General features: G+C 39.6%; 1 protein-coding gene across 13 annotated transcripts in view; it reads left to right on the forward strand.

The window, feature by feature from the left end:
* The first annotated feature begins 5,978 nt into the window (after nt 1–5,978).
* The window catches only part of TFDP2 (transcription factor Dp-2), a 198,181-nt gene continuing 185,717 nt past the window's right edge, over nt 5,979–18,442 (forward strand). For all 13 annotated transcript variants that reach the window (XM_065942249.1, XM_065942253.1, XM_065942257.1 and 10 more), the window contains exon 1: nt 5,979–6,313. The gene's annotated coding sequence lies outside the window, so the exon portion shown is untranslated. The remainder of the gene's footprint in view (nt 6,314–18,442) is intronic.

Below are 18,442 nucleotides of genomic sequence, written 5' to 3' on the forward strand. Positions count from 1 at the left end.
CCCAACATCAGGTCTCTTTCCAATGAGTGGCCACCTCTTTGCATAAGGTGGCCAAAGTACTAGAGCTTCGGCTTCTGCATCAGTCCTTCCAGGGAATATTCAGGGTTGATTTCCTTTAGGATTGACAGAGAAAGGAAGGGCAAACCAGGTGGGTTCCGTGGATACATATGTCTAAGATCATCAGACTACTGACTTGATGCATAGTTTATTGCATGTCAGTTTCACCTTAATACAGCAGAAGGGGAAAAGTCTTGCTACTCTGATATGCTATTGAGACCAGCAGCCTCTGGGTCACCAGAGTGCTTTTCACAAAAACTGCATTGCAGGCCTCACTCCAGATCTACTGGAACAGAATCTGTTTAAAATCTAAAATTCCCTAGTATTTAGAATTTTTTTTAAAAAAATTGAAGTATAGTTGATTTCTAGTACTTGGTTTTCTTTTATTTTGAAATAGTTGTAGACTTACAGGAAAGTTCTAAAAGTATTAATAGTACACAGAGTTCCGTCCCCCAGCTTCTCCTAATTTACATCTTACATAACTGTAATTGCTCAAAGTGGGAAATTCACATTGATACAGTAGTATAAAGTAATCTACAGACCTTACCTGAATTTTGTTGGTTTCCACACTATTGTCCTTGTTCTGGATCAGGATTCAATCCAGGATCCCACATTTCATTTAATTTTCATGTCTTCTTAATCTCCTGCAGTCTGTGACCACCTAGTCTTTCTTTCATGAACTTCACATTTTTTAAGAACACTGGTAGTTATTTTATAAGATGGCCCTCCATTTAGGTTGGCCTGATATTTTTTTCTGATTAGGTTAAGGTTCTGAATTTTTGTTAGAATCCTGCAGAAGTGATGTCCATGGCCTCAGTGCATCTTATCAGGAAGGCATCAGTATGTCTTATTATTGTTGTTAACCTTGATCCTTTGGTGAAGAGGATGACTGCCAGGTTTTTCCATCATAAGTTTACTGTTTTCTCCTTTGCAGTTAAGAATCTTGTTAGGAGGGACTTCCCTGGTGGTCTAGTGCTAAGACTTCATGCTCCCATTGCAGGGGGCCTGGGTTCAATCCCTAATCAGGTAATTAGATCCCACATGCCGCAACTGAAAGTTCTCATGCCACTACTAAGACCCATCACAGTCAAATAAATAAATAAATAAATTTTAAAGAATCTTGTGAGGAGATACTTTTAGACCATGTAAATTTTGTTTCCCATCACAGTTTCACTTACTAGTTTTAACATCCATGGATGCTGCTTCTCTGCATCAATGATTCTTGTACTATTTGCCTATTACTGGGAATTTTCTATTTCCACTTCATTATTTCTTTACATTTAATTCATTGGAATTCTACTGTTGGAAATTCTACAAGGGAAAGCTGTTGCCTATTCTCCATTTATTATTCAATTATTTATATCATTATTGGTCACCTCTTGCCCCATTCCACATCCTCTTAGGCCACATTTTTATTCCAGTTGTAGCAATCTGCTACCCAAGTGTAACATGAAAACATCTCACTTTACCATATCTCTGGTTTTCTGAGCTGGGATTTCTCTGCCTCCCAGCTTGGAATACTCATTGAAACTCATTCTGTCATTTTTCACCCCTGGTTAAGTCTGGAATGCTAGAGAGCTGCTACCATATGATAATGTGTAAACAATGGGGACAGGAGCCAGTGTATAAATATACCTCTCTCTATTAGTTAGCAGATATAATAGTTTGTATCTGCTAATCCCAACCTCCCACTGCATCCCTCCCCTACCCCATTCCCCATAGAAACCACAAGTCTGTTCTCTATAGCTGTGAATCTATTTCTTTTTCATAGATAAGTTCATTTGTGTCGTATTTTAGATTCCACATATAAGTGATGTCACATGATATTTGTTTTTCTCTCACTTCACTTAATAGGTCCACCCATGTTACTGCAAATGGTATTATTTCATTGTTTTGTTTTTTTTTTGGCTGAGTAATATTCCATTGTAGACAGGTACCGCATTTTCTTTATCCATTCTTCTGTTGATGGACATTTAGTTTGTTTCCATGTCTTGGTTATTGTAAATAGTGCCGCTATGAACATAGAGGTGCATGTATTTTTTTGAGTTATAGTTCTATCCAGATATATGCCCAGGAGTGGGACTGCTGGATCATATTATCATTATTTCTTATACCTCATATATACTCTATGTTTTTAGGACAAGTGAAATTTTATCCTAAAAATAATTTTGGGTTTGATATTAAGAAGAGGTTACTTTTACTAATGATGACTGTGAAATCTTCCCACTGGACAAACCAAGTCATTCCAGAAATGTAATAAGGAGAAAGTTGTGTCCCTCACTAAAGAAATTCCAGGGCTTTGATTCCACTCTGCCCTTTTAATGTGACTAAAGGGCATATAATAGGACTGTCTCTGGAAGACAAGGCCTTGATGTTCTCTTAAGAGTTATTTCTTTTGTTTGTCACTGGATGGATTAGATGTGAAAACAGCGTGTTTAAAAAAAAAGTCATATCTAAAGTCTAGACAACTATGGATCTTTGCAAATGGCAAAAAGGGATCAGGAAAGACTTTGTCACTCAGAGTGTAGCATCTGATGAAGCAGTTGGAAATTTGCTGGAAATACAGATTCTACACCCCACCTCAGACCTGCCGATCTAGAGTCTGAATTTTAATAAGACCTCTGAGTGATTCCTGGGCACATTAAAGTGTGAGAGACACTGGTCCAGGAGCCATAGCGCTCCACCTACTGAAAGTAGTGCCAGCCCCAGGAGAGAGGCAGCACAGACAGTTTCTCAGGTTTAACTCTTAACAGATCTCTTTCATGGCTGGTGGCTTGTTGGCCCACAAATTTACAAGTAGAATTTTTATTTATGTTTGTCTCTTCTTTCCAAATGTGCTAGGCTGTGGCGCTCTCATCCATTCAATAAAAACTTACTGAGCTTCCCTAAGGCACCGAGAATATTGTAGTGAATAAGATGTGTGTGTGTGTGTGTTTAGTCGCTTTAAGTCGTGTCCAACTCTTTGCGGCCCCATGGACTGTAGCCCACCAGGCTCCCCTGTCCAAGGGATCTCCCAGACAAGAATATTGGAGTGGGTTGACATTCCCTTCTCCAGGGGATCTTCCTGACTCAGGGATAGAACCTGTGTCTCCTGCATTGCAGGCAGATTCTTTACCACTGAGCCAGCCACCAGAGAAGCCCAGTGAATAGGATGATAGAACTCCAAATTGCAAGGAACTTGCAGTCTAACAAGGGCTTCCCTGGTACTAAATGATACAGGATACAGGTACTAAATGAGTAATTGCAAGTTTCATGAATGTTAGAAAGACAATTTTATGGGCAAAGAGCTGGAGTTAGAGGAGCTTTTCTAGAGAATGTTGTTTTAGCTTAGACGAGAAAGCATGTGTAGATGAGGTGTGGGTGAACTGGGGGATTATTCTACACACAGGAATACCTATGAACAAAGGAAGTTCTTTGGACATTTATGTGTGTATTTCCAGTACCTTGCACTGTTGGTGTATAATAAGTGCTTAGTAAGTGTTTGTGGAATCAGTAAGTGTTCTGTCATGTTTCAAACATCTACCTCTCCTTCCTTGGAGATAGTGGAAGCTTTATTTACCCTTTCAAAGGAAATCAGATCTTTTAATGGGGGAAATGAGAAGGAAGAGAGAAAGCTGACTGTTGTGCAAATTGCTAAATTGAAGCTGTGAGTGGGAATGAAAAATTGATTTACATGAATTTTTCTCCCTGAAGCAACTTGACAATTTATTCTGTTCTGGAGAATTTTCAGGTTTTGGCTTCAAAATCAAGCTGTTCCTTATTCTGAATTTCTTGGCCTGCTGTGAAACTAGCATTTAGTGTCTTTTACAACATACCCTGATTAGGTCATGGAAATTCACAGCCAGATCAAACCAGTATATGGAAAATTTGAACCTGCATGCCCACTTTACTTCATGGTATTGGAAGCTGTTATGAAACACTGACTTTTAAAGCATTTTTTTTTCAAAAGCACTATTATCAAATGATCATAATAATCATTATTTATTGAACACTTACTATATGTATTACATAGCAAAATCCTCATATTAACTCTACAGGAAACATGTAAATTGCCAAATATTAACTATTTTATATGGTTTAACTTGATATCATTTTCAGACTCTCACCTTAAAAATTTACAGAAGTCAGAGAATCACTGAAATCCATAGCCTTACTCCAATATTTAGTGGAGTTGTCTTCATAGATAAAAAGATTCCAAACATAATGTCCAGTATATTATACTTCATTATATAATATAATAAAGCAGTTTTATTCAATTAGATGTGTGTGTGTGTGTGTGTGTTTAGTCGCTTTAAGTCGTGTCTGACTCTTTGCGGCCCCGTGGACTGTAGCCCATAGTACTCTTCCTAAGTACTCTTCCTAAATTAACATCCACCACTCCCCCCCCCCCCCAATTAGCCCAAGCACAGCCATGCGTCTATTAATACTTCTTGGATTATTTATACAATATACCGAGGTGGTTTACAATCCAGCTCTCCTGCTAGACTTCTTGAGGATGGAGGTTTCATCTGTTTTGCTCATTTTTGTATCTTTGTCCCTAGAGTGTTTGAAAAGTATTTAAGTTGAAATCTCAATAAAATTTCTGTGGAAACTACATCTATTGATCCATTACTGAAAAATGCAAGGTAATGACTCCTTTGGGGCTTTTGCATTTTAGAATCAGTCCAAGGAGACTGCATTGGGCTTTCTTGACCGCCTAGGACTTATCTATGTACAGTTTTGCAGAAATCATCTCTCCACTCAACCCGAGAGAGGTCCAAAGGCGCGTTCTCTCCGCCTCCACTCCCTTTAGGTATTTATTTAAATGGCACGTTCCTGTCTCCTTGTCTGGGCACTCTAAAACAGGCCATCCCTTAAAGCCATCCCTGGTCTGCCAGATTTTTCCCCCACAGCGTGTCCCAGCATGTAACATAGCTTATATTTTACTTATTTCTTTTGCATATTATCTTTACCACCGCACTAAAATGTAAGTGAAGTGGAATGAAAGTCTCTCGGTCACGTACGCCTCTTTGTGACCCTATCGATTACACAGTCCATGGAGTTCTCCAGGCCAGAATACTGGTGTGGGTAGCTTTTCTCTTCTCCAGGGGATCTTCCCAACCCAGGGATCGAATCCAGGTCTCCCGCGTTACAGGCGGATTCTTTACCAACCAAGCCACAAGGGAAGCCCACTAAAATGTAAACTTACACATGATTTTTCAGATAGGCACAGAATGTATTATTAACATTAAACTAAATAGGTATTTGGGGGTGGGATCTGCGATTTTCTCTTCAGCGTCCATGTGACATGGTGACCTGTCCGGGTTTGGATCTTATTTGCCGGTTTGTTGAAGACCTCACACCCTAGCAGTCTTTAACCCACTGTCTGCATAATTTACAAGGTACTGCAAACTTGGCCCCACACGTGGCCTCATCACTCGTCCGCTCTAGGCTGCTCCCCCGGAGGTGACTGATCAAGTGACTGGGAACCGAGATGTCCCTGGGAACTAGGGACACCCGTTTCCCTTTTTCTAAGAAAGATCGGGGTTTAATTGTAAGGGGCCGGGGGGATGAGGGCGGATGGAAAAGTCAGGATCAGGATTCCCACCCAGGCCGGGGGAAGGGGGAGAGGGTGTGGCTATAATTTTAGGCCTCAGGCCTGTAGCCGGCTCCGGAGGCGGCTGGGAAGCACGCGGCAGGATCGTTGCAGGCGATCCTCTGAGAACCTCCAGTGGACTACCCAGATACCCCACAGAGTGCTTAAGACCCCGCTCCTCCACCTCGCGGCCCCCTCCTCTCTTTGGGAAGCCTGGGGGCGGGGTTTGTTTACTCCGTGCACGCACCGCCAGCCTGGCCAATCCGTGGGGAGAGGCGCCGTACGTCATTCATCCAGAGGGCCAATCGGCGCTCACCGTGCTGCTCCGCCGCCAAAGCTTGCGCGGGGGAAGCGGGGCAGTGTCTGGGCCGGGCGAGGGCGGACGAAGCTGCCGGAGAATTCGGCTGCAGCCGCTGGCGCTGCTCGGTTCTCCAGGCGCGCCCTGACCCTTCCTCTTTGGCAGGCTCGAAGGCGCGCGCGCGCGGTCGGCGTCCTGGGGCTTAGAACTCCAGGGCCTCGACTAGGCAGGCCGCGGCTCGCCCACCCTTCCGCGAGTGTGAGTCCGCTGGGATCCGGGTGCCGCCAAGCGCGGGCGCCACTGTAGCAGAGGCGCCTGAAAACGCGCTCCAAGCTCGAAGAACAGTCCTGCGCGGCCGCCTTGTCCCCTGCAGCCAAGCGGCGGTAAGGTCCGGGGCGCGGGCGCGGGCTCTGTGCGGAGGGCCTCTGGACCCCGCCCGGCGTGGTCCTGGGCAGGTTTCCCTCCCTGCGTCTCCGGGCCCCCTGGTCACTCTGGGTCCCATCTGTTTATTCCCACGCGTTCTTCCAGGCCTGGCCGAGTAACCCTTGAGTGCCTGGGGAAGGGAGTGGGAAACCCGAGACTACCCTCCACCCCCAACACACACAGAGCAAATTGCGGGGAGGCACCGTCCCTGAGTCACGCCTGCTGGAAGAGAGGAAGGGCTGCTTTCTACTTTTTTCGGTATCTTTAGAAGAATGGCTTCTAAGTCTGACTTTTCCGACTTTTTCTCCTTTCGTGACCCACATGCCTTCATCTGTCTCTACCAGGTGTATTTCACAGTTCCAAAGCCTCGTGCGCTTGGAAGAGCCTTGCAACCTCCGCAGGGAACTTTCCTCTAAAGTAGGGGATCACTTTTGGGCCCTGACTCTGAGAAATTCCGGAGATTTAAGGTTCCTTTCCATAGAAAAGTGTAAGAGTTTTGTAGGATCTTGCAGGGAGGCGTGCAGCTAAGATGAGCGCCCAGTACCAGCTTGTGTTCCCTGACGTTGTGTGGTCTCAGTTCCTTCATCTGTAGTAGTAACCCCCTATTGGGGGTGGTCAGGAGGAAATGGACTAATCGGTGGAACTATTTGGAACGAAGTTCGCGTCCTACGAAGTGCCCTGCCCTGCATGAGTTAGGCATTGAATTGACCACCCTGCATGATGGTTTAGAAAAGTTCCCCCTATTGTTTTTGGTTTTTCTGTTGAGACAGTTAACAGCTTCATCCCTTTCCGTATTCACTGCTAAAGCTCCCTTTGAGCCTTTGAATTCTTTTTTTTTCCTCATTCCGTCTCAGAGGGCTCAGACTCCCTGTCCCATTTCTTTGCTCTCTTTTTAGTAAGTCAGTAGCTCATTCCCTTCCTTCCCCTTTGTCTCCCAAATCTTAGTGTGTTTTTTCCACTTGAGTTCTATAGCCTGATTTTTTTCTGGGCCACTTTTCTCTTAATGGCTTGAAATCATCTTTACCTAATAGGTATAGTTTAGGTTATTCATCTGTTCTTTTTTTTTTTTTCATCTGTTCTTTATACAGCGTAATCATGAGCCTACTGTACAAAATTAAATAGAAATTAATTTCGTTGATCTGTTATTGCATGTTGCTTTTCCATTTCATTGGTTGGCCTGCAGTTTAGCTAAAGTTTTATCACTATCCTGTTACTGTAATAAATCTTTAATGGCAGTGGCCATTCTCAAGTAGCACCGGGAGAAAAATCAAATGTCTAGGCCCCAGATTCTATCACACTTGTATGCTGGCGCTTGATGCATTTGTTATTTATTAGAACATCTTGTGCCTGGAACTAGAGTCTAGTCTCATGGCAGACATGGTGTTTGTAGCCCTGTTCTGGCAGTGCAATTGCAGTTTCAGCAGCATGGTGCTTATATTTAATAAAGGCCCATGACTTATTAAACTCTTGTTTTTGAGTTCCATTATGTGTGGTTGGTTAATTAGGAGAGAAAACAGAATTTTCAAGTGTGTCATACTTAATGTTACCATTTTGTGATCATGTACCTTTCCCACCAACTCTTGGAAATGGTGACGTCCAACTGGCACTTTCAAGTTTTTCCCTTGCAGCCAAAATTCTTAACTGTCTGAGCTATGTCCTCTCTTTGCAGCTTGAAATTGGATGTACAGATAGATTTATCCTTAATATGGAGAGTGTTTGTGGATTAAAATTATTCACTGAAACACAAGCTGAAGGATTCAAAGATTGCTTTTTGGAATTAGGAATTGTAATGTGCATATACCTTTGCTTTTTTTTTTTTTTAGCATGATAGAAAAACTGTTTTTTGTTTTGTTGTTGTTGGCATTTTTATGTTTTATGCATAATACATGAGTTGTTTATATTTACATCTGCACTTTACCATTTTTAAAGCCCATTTAGATACATGAAAGTTTTTAGAGTTTGGTAAGAAACAGATTAAGCCAAAATTAAGCCTAAGTTCATGGCATAGGTTAGAACCTGGTATTTTAACTTCTAGTCCGTTTTCTTAGTTTGTCAACCTTAACAGTTAACTGGGACTGAAAGATGAAAAGTTTAAGGCTTGAAAGTAGAAGGAGGCACTTTCTAATTTGGGCATTAAATATTAGTTATTGAGTAGTACCTTGGCATCTTATTTTTTATCTTTAAACTTAGATATGTTTCTTTAAAAGATTAAACAATAAGCCATTATAACTGATAGTCAGATCTTGTAGTCAGTTTACATTGTCACTTGGCAAACTTGATTTCACTTTTTTCTGAACTCAGCATCATATTTTAAGCTCTTATTGCAATGTGTATCTTAATGTATCTTAGAAGAAACTAGAAAGCATAGAGTTCAGAGTTTTTTTCAATCCTAAAATTTTAAGTTGTGATGAATTTTCTAGATTAAATATATTCACCTCTTCATACTTGAATCCTTTCCATTTTAATCTGAGGTATATGATTCTAGGGGTAGGACATAAATAGATTTAAAGGTAGATTTGTGGACCCTTGAAAACTTTATACAAAATTATATGTATTTGGATATTTTGTGGAGAGAAGGTTCATAGGTTCTGAGGTAGAGATATTTGGACAACTTTAACTTCTAAGAAATTATTTCTTTTATTGAACTAAAGTTATCTCTTCACTGGCTCTAGTTCTGTCTCTTCTATGAGTTTTCAAATATTCGAAGACACTTCCTTATGTTTTCCTGATTCTTTTCTTCTCTGGACAAAATATTCTCGTCTTTAACTTCCTCTAGTGGATTTGTTGTTTTGATTTGCACCTCTTCACAATACTGATGGCTTATTTGTGGATTTGTGTCAGCTCGTCCATACCCTTCTTAGCAGTGTAATACCTGTAATTAGATATTAGCCTGTGGAGAGAACCAGAAGTCACCACTCTGATTTTAAAGCACATACTTTAAGAGTAGTCTTGCTTCTTTTGGCAACCACATTGCACTGTTAATTTATGATAATGTCCTGTCTAAGGAAATGAATTCTGGAGCTAGCCTGCCTGGGTTTAAATCCTGGCTCTATATCAGCTGGGTAACCTTGAGTAAATTATGTAAACATCCCGGGCCTCAGTTTTCTCATTTGTAAAATGGAGTTTATGATGGTACCTGTCTCATAGGGTTGTTTTAAAGAATAAATGAGTGTATATATGTGTTAAGCATTTAGAATGGTCCCTGCCATCTAGGTGCTGTGTGCGTTATCCATTATTGATTTTGTAGTCAGCTGAAATTTGAATTTTTGTCCTTGCTCTCCAAGTTCTTTAATAGAATATGTTTCAGTAGGACTTCACATCTATCCCAGTTAAATTTTATCTTGTCAGATTGGTTCCAGTATGTTTACTCTTTAAAAAAAAAAAAAAAAAAGGATCTTAATTTGATCATTCAGTAAAAAAGCTTATTGTTTTTCCATACCTTTGATAAATTATAAGTTTGATAATGCTGGTACAGTTTTCATACAAATTTTTTTAAAGTGTTGATGAGGTGGGCCTAAGAGCGTTCTTGTCCTGCTAGAGACCTGAGGGTTGATTTGAAAAAAATTAGTTCTTTGGTTCAAGTGGTTCAGCCAATTAGAAATGAAGCTAATTTATCATTATCTATCTCAAATATTTCCAGGTTTTCACAAGGAATTTATAAGGAACTTTAACACTTGCCTTCCTAAAACCCAAATAATTTCATATCCTTCATCTTTAAAAATCCTATCTGTTCAATAAATGTCAGGGAAAAAAAAGCATACTAATCTGACATTGCTTGTTCTTAATGAAACTATAATGGTTTCCCGTCACCTAGATTGGTTGCTGCTTTTTCTGTGTTCATAGACTTCTATCAGACATGACTCTGAAATCTTGCCTAGAGTTACGTTTAATCTCAGTGATAATCTTGTCTAGAGTTACATTTAACTTCAGTGATCAGTAGTTGACAGGATCCTCTTTCCCTTGCAGCTGGATGGGCTTTGTAACTGGAGTGATATGTTGTACCTTGTTGCTGGTGCACTTAGAGCAGATGTGCTGTGTGCTTAGTCGCTCAGTCGTGTCTGACTCTTTGCAACCCCATGGACTGTAGCCTACCAGGCTCCTCTGTCCATAGGATTCTCCAGGCAAGAATACTGGAATGAGTTGCCTTGCCCTCCTCCAGGGGGATCTTCCCAACCCAGGGATCGAACCCGGTCTCCCACATTGCAGGTGGATTCTTGACCATCTGAGCCACCAGGGAAGCCCATGAATGCTAGAGCGGGTAGCCTGTCCCTTCTCCAGGGGATCTTCCTAACCTGGGAATCGAACTGGGGTCTCCTGCATTGCAGGCGGATTCTTTACCAGCTGAGCTGCCAAGGAAGCTCAACTTTCTTTAATCTTATGTATATTGAGCTTTGGTTTCCATTAATTCATTGATTAAATTTATTAAATGCCCATTTTGTGCAAGATGCCAATGCTTGTTTAAACCCATCCAATCTGAAGAGGATTTTCCTTTTAATTTAATACATTAATTTAACTTCTTTGGCTGTGTTGGGTGCTGCATGCAGGTGAGCAGGGCTGCTGTCTAGGTGCATTGCTTGGGCGTCTCCTTGAGGCGGCTTCTCGTGGAGCATGCTCTAGGGTGTACAGGCTTCAGGAGTTGCAGCACTCAGGCTCAGTAGTTGTGGTTCCCGGGCTTAGTTGCTCTCAGCCTGTGGAATCTTCCTGGACCAGGGATTGAACTATGTCTGCTGCATTGGCAGGCAGATTCCTATCCACTGGGCCACCAAGGAAGTCCAAGAATTTTTCCTGATAAGAGATACCTAAAGCAAAAAGGTAATCCATGTTTATTTCTCTCCTTTATCACTGTTGTGACCATGCTCTGGCCTCCAGTCCTTCTTTTCTCTACAATAGTAGCTTCCTTTTGACCTTCCTCTTTTCCTGACTCTAGTCTTTAATCATTGCAGTCAGAGTCCACGTTGCTTTTTTTAAAAAAATGTTTTTTTTTTTAAATTGAGGTATAGTTGATTTATAGTGTTTCGTGTCAGGTATAGAGCAGGGTGATTCAGTTGTATCTGTGTGTGTGTGTGTGTGTGTGTGTGTGTGTGTGTAGATGTTTTCCTTCATAGGTTTTACAAGATATTGAATATAGTTCCCTGTGTTATGTAGTAGGTCCTTGTTGTTCATTTTATATATAGGAGCATGTATCTGTTAATCCCAAACTCATTTATCCCTCTTTTTTTCAAAGTCTTTTCTTCCCTACTGGAAAAATCTATACTGATATAATTAGATTTTTATTATTGAATATTTTGCAGCTCCTTTATTCTGTTTTCTGTTTATTATCCTTTTAAATTTAAGTTCCCCACTTTAAAAAAAAAAAAAAACACCTTTCTTATTCTTAGAGATGATGGAGACATGGTGGTTCTCCACCAGCTGGTCAGTGTGTGTGACTCAGCTGACAGTCACAGAAGCCCTTATGAAGTGACCAGCACCGTATGAAGCTCTGAATTGACAAAGGAGCATGACATAGCCTCAGTCGTTGAAGAATTCTAAGTGCAGGAAAAGATAGAATAGAAGAAAGTATTTAAATAAATCCTTTTCTTTAATTTTTTTTTAATACTCAAAAGCATAATAAGTTTATGTAACAGATTCCATTTTACTTTGAAAAGAGTGACCTTATTAGGAACTCAGATCCTGCGTCCTGCGTGTCCAAACAACCGAAAATGATTTTGTTGAAGTGACCAACTCAGTTATATTTAAGTTAAATAAATTATAAAATCACCAATCTGTACATGTGGAAGAACAGTATATATTTCAAAACTGCCTAAATAAAATACTTAATCAAAACTGGAAGCATCAACTTCTCTTTTACAGACTACTCGAGAGGGAACAGTTAAAAAAATCAACCTACTAAGTTTTTCTTCACAGCATCCTTGAAATGGTGGTGGTGATATAAAACTGCCTATAAAAGAGAACAATTAAAAAAAAAAAGAATGATTTATGACATGGTATTCAAGGAGTGGGGGGGGATGGGAGAGACGGAAAAGTGAGCAAGGAGGCAAAGAGAAGATGGATGCTATTAGAACCAGGGATGTGGACCAGCAGTTAAGACTCTGCCCGCCCTTCCACTGCAGGAGACCCAGGTTCCATTCCATCCAGGGATCTAAGATCCTTCGTGATTGGAGGTGCACCAAAAAGTTTAAAAAAACTAGGATCCCACATGCAGCACAGTGCAGATCCCCTAGGAAAGACTAAAAAAGGAGCTAGGATGTAATATACAACATGATAAATGTGACTAACACTAGTGTATGTCTTGGGGCTTCCCAGGTGGCCCAGTGGTATCTGGAATCGGTAATGCAGGAGACGTGGCTTGGACCCCCGGGTTGGGAAGATCGCCTGGAGGAGGTCAGGGCAACCCACTCCAGTATTCTTGCCTGGAGAATCCCCATGGACAGAGGAGCCTGGCGGGCCGCAGTCCCTGGGGTTGCAAAGAATCAGACATGACTGAACACACACCCACATACACATTGTATGTCGCATATGAAAGTTGTTAAGCGAGTAAATCCTAAGAGCTCTCATCACAAATTTTTTTTTCTGTTTCTTTCATTTTTTGTCTATATGAGATGATGGATATTCACTTGATGTTTTCATGATGTATGTAGGTAAATCATTATGCTGTCCACCTGAGATGTATACAGTATTTTTTTGACAATTATGTCTCAATAAAACTGGAAGAAAAAAAAAGGTAACTAATGAATAGCAGTCAATAAAATGATTTCTAGGCTAATGAAAGTTTGGTAAAACTGCTAGATAATGATTCCACACTAACTAATATCTTTTAAGCTATAAAGTCTTCATAGATAAGAACATTTTGTGAGCATAGTGATTATGTATTTTTAAGTTGAGCAGATCAGTGTTCAAAGGTAACAAAATATATCACCTGTGTAGGCATTCTAAGAAACATGCCCTGGAAATCTGTGTAAAAATGCCATAATTACACATGAAAAGCAGTAGAATACGTACTGATGTTAAACTCTGCCTACAGTTTTGCCATTAAAATTATACTGTTCAAGACCATATTGTATCACAGTTGCTGGAAAAAGTAATTACTAACCATAGATCTTTTAAGGAAAATAATTTGTGGGAGATTAACAATAGTCAGAAAAGTTGTTTTAGAAAGGTTTTCCAAGAGGACTTGACTATTTTGATATTGAAAGCATTTTGAAAAGCTTTTTAAATAGGTAGTTTTTGAAATAGATTTTCATTAGAGAATCATTTTGGTTGGAAAAGAGGTGGATGAGGGCCATTTAAATTCTTATCTAAAAAAGACAATTATATGAATTCCTTGATTATTATATGGAAAAAGAATCTTGAGCCTTGTTCTCTTGAAATCTTTGTAATCATAATAAGAACTTCAGACCAATAATGTTTCAGACAATTAAGATAAGCTTATTTTTCAAGTGAAAAAGCCAAAGACAAACAGAATTATCTGATTTTAATTCAGGTACCAAAATGCTAATCGTTACTTAGCGGATTTTGTCCTTTTTAAAAGATGGAGGGAATTCGCTGGTGGTCAGTGCTTACGACTCCGCTCATTGACTGCAGGGTGTATGGGTTCGATCCCTGGTCAGGGAACTAAGATCCTTCATGCTATGGGGTGCGGCCAAAAAGTTAAAAATAAAATAAAGCATGAAAAACTTAGTGAAGCTCAGGAAAAACTAGTAGATGCAGTTGTTTTGTTTTCAAATAGAAGTGCATGGTTTCTGTGTTTTGCTTCTTGCAACTTTTCAAAACTGGGACTAAGCAAAGCAGCTGGGAATGAGCAGGATTTATGTGAAAAGAGGTAATGCAAAAACATTGTCAGAGATGAGTTCAGTGCTGAAATTAGTTCAGTAGTACTATCAATTAGTTATTTTAAACCTGGAAAATGCTATAGTGTACATTTCTGTTACGAGGTACCAGTATTTGTATTTAGGTGTTAGCAGATGCTAGCTTCTTTTCTAATTCATTTCAGAATGATTTTAGGTCTATCAGTAGTACTACCCTCTTCCGTTGACCTTAAAATTTGAGCAAAAACTTGATAATTTAGTTGGTAAACTAGTTAATTACAGTGTAAAAGCAGCTAAGTATTTTGAAAATATTTATATTTGTGGCTGCGTCAGACCTTAGTTTTGGCACACGGGAGCTATAGTTGCAGCATATGGGATCTAGTTCCCTGACCAGGGATTGAACTTAAACTCCCTGCATTGGGAGCAAGGGATTTTAGCCACTGGAACACCAAAGAAGTTCCAGTATTTTTTATAAATGAGTTCTTTCTGAAAAAACTTAATTATCTCTTCCCAAGTCAAATTATTTTCTTTTATTGTTTTTATATCAAATCCAATAGTATTCTTGGAATAATCTGGACTATCAGATACTGCAACTCTTAAGATCTGTTCTAAGTTATACATTTCCATAGGCTAATTGAAGTTACACTCTGGGGAAAAAGTTTAAGGCAACTGAATTTTCGATCTTGATGTAAGTGACATAAAATAAGAATAAATTTCAAGAAACGGAAATCCTAAGCAAAAGCATGCAAGGCTAATGGTAAGGAAGAGACTTTAGAAAGGGGTTGGGCTTCCCTTGTGGTTCAGTTGGTAAAAGAATCTGCCTGCAATGCTGGAGACCTGGTTCGATTCCTGGGTTGGGAAGATCCCCTGGAGAAGGGCAAGGTAACCCACTCCAGTATTCTGGCCTGGAGAATTCCACCGACTGTATAGTCCAGGGGTCGAAAAGAGTTGGACACAACTGATCGCTTTTCACTTTTATAAGGGGGTCACTAACTACCTTTGAAGCCCTTCCGTATGACAGAAAGAAATTTCAAGAGAAATGAGAGAGATCATAGTAAAGAAAATAAGAGATTCTGTTGCTATAAGCAGCTCATTGAAAAAAGTGAAACCCTGTTTACAAGGCTGTTCTTTCATAACTTATAAAATATAAAAGACCACAAGATATTTTTAGGATTAAGTAAGAAAACAGTGATCCATAATCTGAAAGCTTTGTATTCATTATGAATTTTAATGGCTTACTTTACCAAACACCTACAGTGTGATCAGGCCCTCATGTAATCCTGCCCAGAAATGTGATAGAGAAGTTTGTTTTTCATTTTATCAGTTCAGTCACTCAGTCGTGTCCGACTGTCTGCGACCCCATGAACCACAGCACGCCAGGCCTCCCTGTCCATCACCAACTCCTGGAGTTCACCCAAACCCATGTCCTTTGAGTCGGTGATGCCATCCAGCCATCTCATCCTCTGTTGTCCCTTTCTTCTCCCACCTTCAATCTTTCCCAGCACCAGGGTCTTTTCAAATGAGCATCAGGTGGCCAAAGTATTGGAGTTTCAGCTTCAGCATCAGTCCTTCCAATGAACACTCAGGACTGATCTCCGTTAGGATGGACTGGTTGGATCTCCTTGCAGTCCAAGGGACTCTCAAGAGTCTTCTCCCACACCACAGTTCAAAAGCATCAATTCTTCGGTGCTTTTCATTTTATAGGTGAGGCCATAATTTGCTTTACTGGAACCAGAAAGATAGAGATGGCAGAGCTGGGGCCAGAGCATGAATCTGTCTGACTGTAGTGTAACCACTCCTCTCTGTTGCCTTGCTGAAATACTTAGGTCTTTGCTTTCACACTTTACTGCACAGCAGAGCTTAGCACAACTTTATAAGTCAGCTACATGCCCATTTTTTAAAAAGTCCCTCTGATCACCCACCAGAATGAATTAAGAAAGAAAAGCTCTGACTGTAAAATAGTGAAAAATAAAAAAGTAAAATACTTACTTCAGTATTCATCCAGATATCTTTGTAGCTTCTTTTTAATTGGCCCTTTCCAGTGTGCTATTTTTCCTAAAAGTATTGTGAATTATCCCAATATAAGTGGGTGATTTGAAAATTAATCACCAGTTTTGATTGATCATCCTTTCTCAAGTGTCACTAGTTAATTTAAAAATAGACCATTTCTGTATCATATGTATGTGATTTCTTTAATTCAGCTGTATTTCAGTTAATTGGTTAAATATTGATTATGAGCTGTGTGAATCTTTTATAGTGACTGATTTACTGTGAGTAGAAACAAGTACGTGCTTAGATAAGACATTAGGCTAGCTCCTTTGTAACATAAATTTTTAATTTATCTTAATGCTTATGCTATCTGCTACATGTTCTTTTGACATGTATAAAATTAAATATGTGTGGGCCAAAAGAAAAAAATTTGGGTGTTAGGAAATGATGTAAAATCTTAAAGTTGCAATGAAAGAAGAGAAAAAAGCTAAAAGTGTTGTGAAAAGTAAGAAGAATACTCCTATAATAACAGATAATAGGGGCAGTGTTTATTGTTAGTCTTGGAAAGAGAGCACGTGTGTTTCATAGTCAGAGAAGCGGTGCGTAATGATGCTGTTATCAACGGGAGTGTGGATATGTCTGGTGAATTGCACAGACGGCAAGGAGATGTGTTTTTAAAGGGATAGTACCTATCTTTTCACCAAAGTTAAAAATATTGTACAGAAGGATTTGTTTTCCTCTTGAAGCATTCTGACCAACTGCACCACAGAGCTCAGACTGACTGTCTCTCCGTCTATCTAATTAGGTATCTGTCTTAGTGTCAGAAGCCTCTGACTTGTTTACTAGCTCTGTGTGTAGAATTCATTCCAGTATCTCACCCTGGAAAGAAACACTTTGACTCAGATTGGCCTTGAGTGGAAACGGGGAAACAGTTACATTCATTTGACTTAGTAATTTGTGTAAAACTTTTTCTGACTGTTTTTATCATCTGAATTACCTCCAAGTTAGAGTAATTCTCAGTTTACCATCTAGTTATTTTTTTTAGGCTTTCTGTAACAATATGAAGCATTTTTTCATATTGTGACTAATAGCATCTTTGAATTTTTCACATTGAAACTACACCTAAAGTAACCACTGTGTGTTTGGCAGAAGTCAGAAACTCTCTCACAGTTTACATTTTCTAGTGCTTGCTGTGTGTGAATCTTACTGGTCTGGTAGTTTCCTTGGAGAACTCCCTGTTATCTCCACTCTTAGTCTTAGTTCTTGTTATCTTGTACAAATCCCATTTTATCTCAAAAGGAGTGTGAGAGATCAGTTGCTGAGGATGCAGAAATAAAAAAGACCAGTTGTGTTTTCTGGATTCTTTTGGGCCTAGGGTCGCAGGTTTGCCTTTCTGACTTCTTGTATTAATACATATTTGGAAGTTACCAATTCAAGAATTTTCTGCAAGAAAAGTCTTCTTATTTTTAGTCCCATTCTCCAGGGATAAAGCCACTTTTTTTCTTTAAAGTTTTTACTGAACGGTGATAGGTTTCTAAAATAGGACAAATTTTCACTGATTAAATAACACCTCTGTGTAACTAGCACCATAGATCCAGAAACAGACCATTGCCAGCACCCTACTGGCCCGTTCCATTCATGAACACCTCCTCCCCAAGGGAGCTGTACTGTACTGACTTAACAGTATGAATTGGTAAGACTACCTTTGACCATATCTGCTTTTAGTTCTTTTGATGGTTATCACACTTAATGGTGTAATAATTGCAGTACTTTTTTTTAAAGGTCTTTTTACTTTGAACTAATTCTGGGCTTACAGGAAAAATGCAATTTCCCAATCTTAACATTTTCATAACCATAGTATAATATTCAGGAGCAAGAAATTAACATTAAGTCATGGACACAAGAGCCTGGTGGGCTACAACCCATGGGATCAGAAACAGTTGGATGCGACTTAGTGACTAAACAGCAACAAACAGCAATATTATTAACTAAACTACAGATCCTAATTTTAATTTCATCATTTTTTTCAGTAATAACGTTTTTCTGTTCCAGGATCCTTTTCAGTATCCCACATTGCAATTAGTTGTTTCTTCTTAGTATTCTCTAACAGCCTTCAGGTTTTCTTTGTTACATGATCTTGATACTTTTTGAAGAGTACTGATCATATATTTTTCAGACTGACCTTTATTTTATCTTGTCCAGTGTTGCTGATTGGATTTTTTACTAAATGGTTATGCATTTTTACTAAAAATACCACAAAAAATGATGTGTCTTTCTGTCTTTCACAGAGTCTTA

The sequence above is a fragment of the Muntiacus reevesi genome, chromosome 8, assembly GCF_963930625.1.
Source record: "Muntiacus reevesi chromosome 8, mMunRee1.1, whole genome shotgun sequence".
Taxonomy (NCBI): domain Eukaryota; kingdom Metazoa; phylum Chordata; class Mammalia; order Artiodactyla; family Cervidae; genus Muntiacus; species Muntiacus reevesi.